This window comes from Phragmites australis, chromosome 1, assembly GCF_958298935.1.
Source record: "Phragmites australis chromosome 1, lpPhrAust1.1, whole genome shotgun sequence".
NCBI classification, from domain to species: domain Eukaryota; kingdom Viridiplantae; phylum Streptophyta; class Magnoliopsida; order Poales; family Poaceae; genus Phragmites; species Phragmites australis.
This window is the reverse complement of record NC_084921.1, coordinates 14,452,473-14,459,547: the sequence shown is the minus strand read 5'-3', so window position 1 is coordinate 14,459,547 and position 7,075 is coordinate 14,452,473. Positions and strand designations below refer to the sequence as shown.

General features: G+C 41.6%; 1 pseudogene; it reads right to left on the bottom strand.

Moving 5' to 3' along the window:
* Positions 1-281: 281 nt before the first annotated feature.
* Positions 282-1,826, bottom strand: LOC133887962 (large ribosomal subunit protein uL15m-like; annotated as a pseudogene).
* Positions 1,827-7,075: the final 5,249 nt, after the last annotated feature.

Genomic DNA, 7,075 nt, shown 5'->3' with positions numbered 1-7,075 from the left:
GGCACTGATGAGGTTTTAGGATCGGCATTGTTGACCTATTTTGGAGTAGTGGGGGCAAAACTAAGATCAGGTCTACTTGTTGCTGGCGTGGAATATGCTATGCGTGATTTCAATGTTGACTAGCTTGTCTTCTTTTTTGATTCATGGGTTCAGTGATTCATGATTAAACCTGTTAATTTGGATGGTGCTTCACACTGCACTGCATCCCACAATAAAATTCGTTCCCAGTCATTTAGGCAGCCAACTATCAGGATATATTCATCTGGCAATATCAAGAGATATTAACCTGGATCGATCGGGATCCTCTTCAGATACCCATCCGGCCATCCGGGTGCTGCTGCTCCCTCCAAATTTGTACTCGTGAAAAATGACTTTCACCAGTCCAAACGACAAGCTAAATTAAGAAACTGCGGCCAAGGGATCTCATTCCAAAAGGAATGGATCTTCGAGATATAACAGTCCATTCTTATACAGGCCCTGCTCGAACTAATGCAATACACATTCTCAGGGGCCTGTTTGGTGTGTCGAATGAAAAAGGTGCCTCCAACGTGCACCCATCTTATGCAATCACACGAGCAGCGTCATGCTTTGCTGCAACTCTAGTTCCTCTGGTGTGAAGGGAAGTGGCTTTGTTGGTGCAGGCAGGCAGCCAATGCTATCAACCTTGTCTCGCTGCTTGGGCGGAGGCCTCGCCGCTTTTGGTAACAGTTGGCCCTTCTTCTCAATCCACTCGGGCTTGAGGAGCGCCTGGAATCCATTGTAATACACCAATCATACTGTTCCACCAGCTGCTTCGATGGCAGCTTTTGCCCTTGCTGTCTCCCTTGATACCTGCAATTTTCAGTGCATGTACTGTTTAAGAACGGATTTCTGAATTCAGAAACCAATATGTAAAATAACACCAGCAACCGCAAAAAGGACATGAAGGGCCGAATTAGGGAACTAAAGTTCAAACTTATCCACATCAGCAATATTCAGGACTGATTTAATCTAGTCACCATCGAGACAACTGAAGGAAAATCATCATGTTGCTCTTTTAGTCACCTACATCATCCCATTCAAGACCACTTTGTATCAGTTGGTCTTTCGCCAAATGATATTGATAAAGAAATCAAATCATCTGTACACGGCACGGTTGCAAGCTAAGGAACAAATGTCCATGTTCATGCTTTAATTTTGTGCCGTCGCATGCAGCAATGAATAAAAACAATCATTGTAGGTAAAAGGCCAAAGATTCATTTTGGACTTCAAGAAGGTATGCTGGACGTCGACGGGATTGAAAGGAAATTGATTCCATAATTAGGTTCAGGAAAAAAGCCATTATCTGTACTCAGCATGATTGCATGCTATGGACAGGCTAGTAGATCATGTGGAGAAATAAAGTAATATTAGTTTAACCAAAAAAAGTTCTTTTTTCTCAATAGATGTCCAATTTCATGTTTCAAACTTGTGTCATCAAATGAAGCAAGACGCAGAACATAATCTTTCTAGGTAAGAGCCAGGCGTTCATTTTGAACTTTAAAGGTAAGCATGTCGTTCCTGACAAGATGGCTTGCAAGGAAATAAGAAATTATAAGAGTAAATGTCACTCCTGATTAGATACAAATACTTTATTTAACTGGAGATTATGTTTACCTCAAGGTGAATTGGCCATTTGATTTCTTCTGCCCCACGGCCCATTAAGCGAATTCCATCCTTTATTGCTTCCCAATGACATTTGTATCCTGGCTATGAGGGATACAGATGTTCGTGTGATCAAACAAAAAAAAAAAACAACAGAAGCAATACCATGTTAAAAAAAATCTAAGTACCTTCAGTGTCTTCATTGTGATCAGCTCGAGGAATCGATTTTTCCAGCATTGATGAGCTTTGCAATTTCCCCTAGTCCACAGGGCTTATCAGAAGGAAATAATAACAACATCACATATTGTCATACGTGCTATTGCAGATCACAATTCGAATAGGTTCAAGTCATGCATGAGCATGGATCACTAATATTCACAATTTGCTCAATATAATCATACCATAGACAGCCGAAACAGTTTCTGAAGGCAGCACCAATTTGTTGATGGCTAACATCGGTGTGAGAGGAAATTGTCTACTACTTGACTTACATTTCAATAGTTGCACACCATGATGATAATTTCAAGACCTAGATTCTATATTTTCCTTAGCGTTATCTTTAAACTCCTTGCTATTCCGTACGCCTCTTGAAAGGGGTGGGAGTGTTAAGGATGTAGTGTAGAATATGTGTGTCAATGGCATTTGTGGTACTGTAGATTTAGTCAAGGGTTTATTTAGTCATTTGTATAACCTATACATGTGACGTTTGAGCATCAACACTATCAAACTTTGTTAACAATATTTGTCCTCCAAAATCCAAATATCTTCTCAACCATTCTCTGTCACCTTCATATACACCACTTCCTTCATACCACTACCTAGACACTGCCATGGCACGTAAGGTGAGTACCAAACAATAGCACTGCTCCGATTAATGTAACTCCCTCTAATCACACCCTTCCACAATAGCTAGATATTAGATCTGCATATTATATTCTCTTCAGAAGGCATATTGCATCCGAAAATATCTGTTGCTTAATAGCTTGGATGTTTGATGAAGTTGAATAAGACAATCAGCTGGAGCTATATTGTTCTTTCAGCTGGTATATATTGACTTTTATGCTGCAATGGGAGTATGGGACATGCTAAGCAGTTGCAATATGTCACCTTGATACATACATTTTACATCAGAAAGGCTCCATTGATTCATTCTATTTGAAGCTTTAGAATCCTTGTGGTTTATGATATTTTAACTATAGATGTGTTTAAAACTATCAAGATTGGATTGGACATTTGAAAACTATATCATCATAATTGACATTAAAAATTCATCATATTATATTATTAAATATTAGAAAATGGTCAAAATCGCATTAAAAGACTGCCAATAGTCAATAACAACTAAAAAGAAATAGAGGGAATACTCCTCCATTTATCGCAAGCCAATCAATCTTTTACCAGCAACTGTGTGTACAGCTCAAGATTTTATATCTAGGGCTGTCATATAATAAGGTGGTGTTTGATTCATGGATTAGGACCGGTACAGATGAGAAATGGAGAGGCAAAGATGGCTTTTACCTTGTTTGGTTGGAGGGAATGAGAAGAGGTGTTGGCTCAAAACCCACCGAGGAGAGTGGGTTTCAACTCACTATGAGAAAAAATATCTTTAGTGACAGGTGATAACTATCTTTAGTGACGGGTTTCACACCCATCACTCTAAACACGTCACTAATGAGGTGATTAGTGATAGGTCATAACCGTGACCCGTCACTAATGACCGAACATTAGCGATGGGCCGTAATTTTAATCTGTCACTAATGACTGATAATAAATTTCGTATTTTTTGACACAAAAAAGTCAAAAAAATATTTTTTCACCCGAACCATCCCTAGGCAGGCCCACTGCATATGCCTCATAACCACGCTATTTTTCATAGCGTGTTTTCAATCTACGTTCCGTAGGAATCAAACCCACAACCTCCCCATCGCGCGCGTAGCTCCTTACCACCTCACTGCTCATGTAGTTGTGATGGAAACCGTATATTTTATCTTTTTAACCTTCTTTGTCGAAGGTTATTAGTGACAGGTAATAATCGTGACCTGTCACTATGACTAAACATTAGTGATGGGTCATAATATTTACCCATCACTAATGATTTTTGTATACAGACTCTTATTTTTTTCTCACCTTCGGTAAAACTGGCGTACCTTTTGCATTCGGACTCCAATTTCAATGTTTTATACTCTATGGACATCTAAAAAATTTACATCCGTTTTTCCCCACTATATCGGGTCAAATTTTTCGAGGCCAAATTCGGTCTGGAAGATTGAGTTCATGCCCCCTAAAGTTTTTGCACGGTTTTTAGAGCACGCATTTATATCTATAGCCACCACCCTTTACATCAAACTTGAGCAAATGTATAATGGTTCCTGTTCTAGTACTGCTGAGATGAAAAAAATAAGAAAAAAAAATTGTAAATACTGTCATTAGTGATCAGAGTTGGTCATTAGTGATGGGTAACAACTGACTCGTTATTATTATCATTAGGAACGGATCATGTTATAACCCATCACTAATGACCGCTTATTAGTGACGGATCTATATCAGGTCCCAATCAGATGGCACATTATTGACGAGTCGATCCATCACTAATAGATCTTTAGTGACGAGTCACGACGACTCATTACTAATTTCGTGTCTCTTTTATCTATTTTTCACGTAATAACTACGACATGAGTGGACGACCACGCTGGCCTTATCCTTGTATCCTGTCTTATAGAACCATCTTCAGCCAGTCCTTCGCGGGCATTCATTATCCTTGTTGCTGGCGGCTCATCCTTGTATCCTATGCCACATGGCTACATTCTACATAGTGTGCAACTCCAGACCTCACAAAAGGCCAAACGACACCATCTTGACTAGCATCACAGGCTCAACTCGCCTCTACCAGGACTCCCCCCTCTCACGAACGGCTCGTAGCCCGGGTGGCTAAAGCTCTCGGTCAATATCGATACAACCCGGGCTTGAGTCCGTTGGTGGGGGCTTTAGTGGCAAGCTCTAGCTGCCCGTGTTTGTGGATTTTAGGAGCGAACACGGTGCTCTCGTGTAGGTTGTGTGTGTAGATGGCGTGCGTAAGTTTGTACTAAAAAAGGACTCCCCCTCTCTACTATGGCCCGCGCTCGCCACCAACAACTGCCTCATGCGATGGCTCCCGCTAATACCCGGATTCATTATAGTTCCTTCTGAAATACTCCAACCACCCCATGAATTGATTATTCCTAAACAAGTCATGAAGGGGATGACGAACATACCTTGTCTCCACATTGGATCCAGAACAGGATCAAAGAGATCAAAAACCGCTAATTCGTATAAAGCCATCGAGCCAGCCCACCTAGAAACAAGAGCTGTGTGGATTATATTCACCGCAAGCAATCTACCTGGATCATTCAATACGACGGTATGAACACGATACCAAGGCAAACCCATGGAAATACCCCTTTCACTTTTGCTTTCTTTTCCTTTGTCTACTAAGATGTTTCAGTTTGCCAGGTTGTCTCGTGCCTGCTCATGGATTCAGCAAGTAGTTCAAAAGGTTGACCTATTTGGGAATCTCCAGATCTATGCTTATTTTCAACTCCCCGAAGCATTTCGTCATTTTCTATGCCCTTCCTCATCTCTGGGTGCCTAGGTATACACCGCAAGCCTTTCCTCTTTTGAACCTAGCCATTAACATCCTTCCAATTTTGTTTGCCCAAAAGAAAACTTTTTTTCTCTTGATTTTGTCGAGTCATTACACCAATTCAATAAATGATCATCAAGCCAGGAGCTCCTCATCACAGCACCCTCCTTCCCGACCGAGATGAGCGAGCTGAGAGAGAAGAGAGACCACACGCCGCTCGAAGGAGCCATAGAGTTGACCACGATGGTGCCGGAGAGCATTATCTAGACGAGGTTGATGTTCTGTCGCCGACATCCTTGATGATGATGGAGTCAGAACTGCTCAAGCTTTCCAGCACCCACTATTTCTCAAGCTCGCCAGAGCCCCTCGCGCTCTGCACCCGTGATGCTCGATGTAGGCGACCAGAGATGCCTCGTCGAGCAGGCGAAATCCCTAGTCCACTTCCATGGTGTGGGGAACCGTCCAAATAATATTCTAATTAATCACCAGGAGGATCATTATTCATAATCACAACCTCGATGATTAAACAGAATATCATCCCGGTAGTCCCGGCACATGTTTTCTACCCAAGATCGGAATACAGGCCTTCCAACAATTAGCATCACAACATACCTTAAGAAAGAGCGAGTAATTAACATTTATATTACAAGTTCTTAAGCATGCAACCATTTCCAACAATTTACAACAAAAGGTAACAACAGCTACGCAGCGGAAACATAAACCTATACAACAAAGGAGAGTGGAGCCACATGCTCTTAGGCTCCACTCCAAAAGCATGACCTCCGAGAGTAGGATGCACTACTCTTGCTCGCCACCCTGATCGGCAGGCACGAAGTAGCCAAACACCAGCTCTTCCTCACTAGCAGCACCTGAAAATACAGGCATGAGTACAAAGATACTCGCAAGACTTAAACCATATAGAGCACAAATACATAGCTCGACTCCAAGGATTCTGCATTGAGCCATTAGCAAGGAAAAGCCACAAGGTTAAGTTAAACATAAGCGGTAAGCAACCTAGACATATATGTGTGAGCAACAAACTTAACCAACAACAACATAACTCTAACCTGCCATAACCAACTAAACATAAATAAAGGAACCATTATGAACATACATGTAACGAAGACCAACTCAACCATCTCCCACATATCCAACCATCAACCAGAAGTGAAAACTCTACGACCGATGCAGATAAACAGAAGCATGCTCATGACAGAGAGCGTGGCATTTCGAAGCAAACTACACCGATGATTAATACTTAAACGAAGTAAATGGTCTACGGTATCCGGTTTCCTCTCCCGACCTACCCAGGGGAACTCCACATTCGGGCAAGATAAACACCTCCTAGCACCGCTCATGTCTTGTCCCATACTCACCACTCATACAACCATCATCAACCCATATCCAACGTTGTGATCAACAATTAAAACTATCGCTCACGAACGATGGAACATTCCACCACTCGACTTCTACCAATGACCTATGGATTGCTAAGCATTTAAATCGAAAATGTACTTAGATGACAACATACTCTCAAGGCTACAAGGGTGCGGGTAAACAATATCTCAAGGTAGAGCAAATGCAACCAACATAGGATCTACCCATTTATACCCGACACCGACTCACTAATCATGCAATATACATAAGCATAATTTATCATTTTTAAACTTCATTCAATTGAACAAAGGTGCAATATGCTTAGTTGCTTGCCTTGCTGCTCAGGTGGCTGCCTATAATTATCCACGCAATACTCGCAGAAATCTGGAAGATTGGAGTCGTCTTCAACTGCAACCGCGCCATGCTCCGGCTCCTTGTTCACTAAACAAGAAAGTG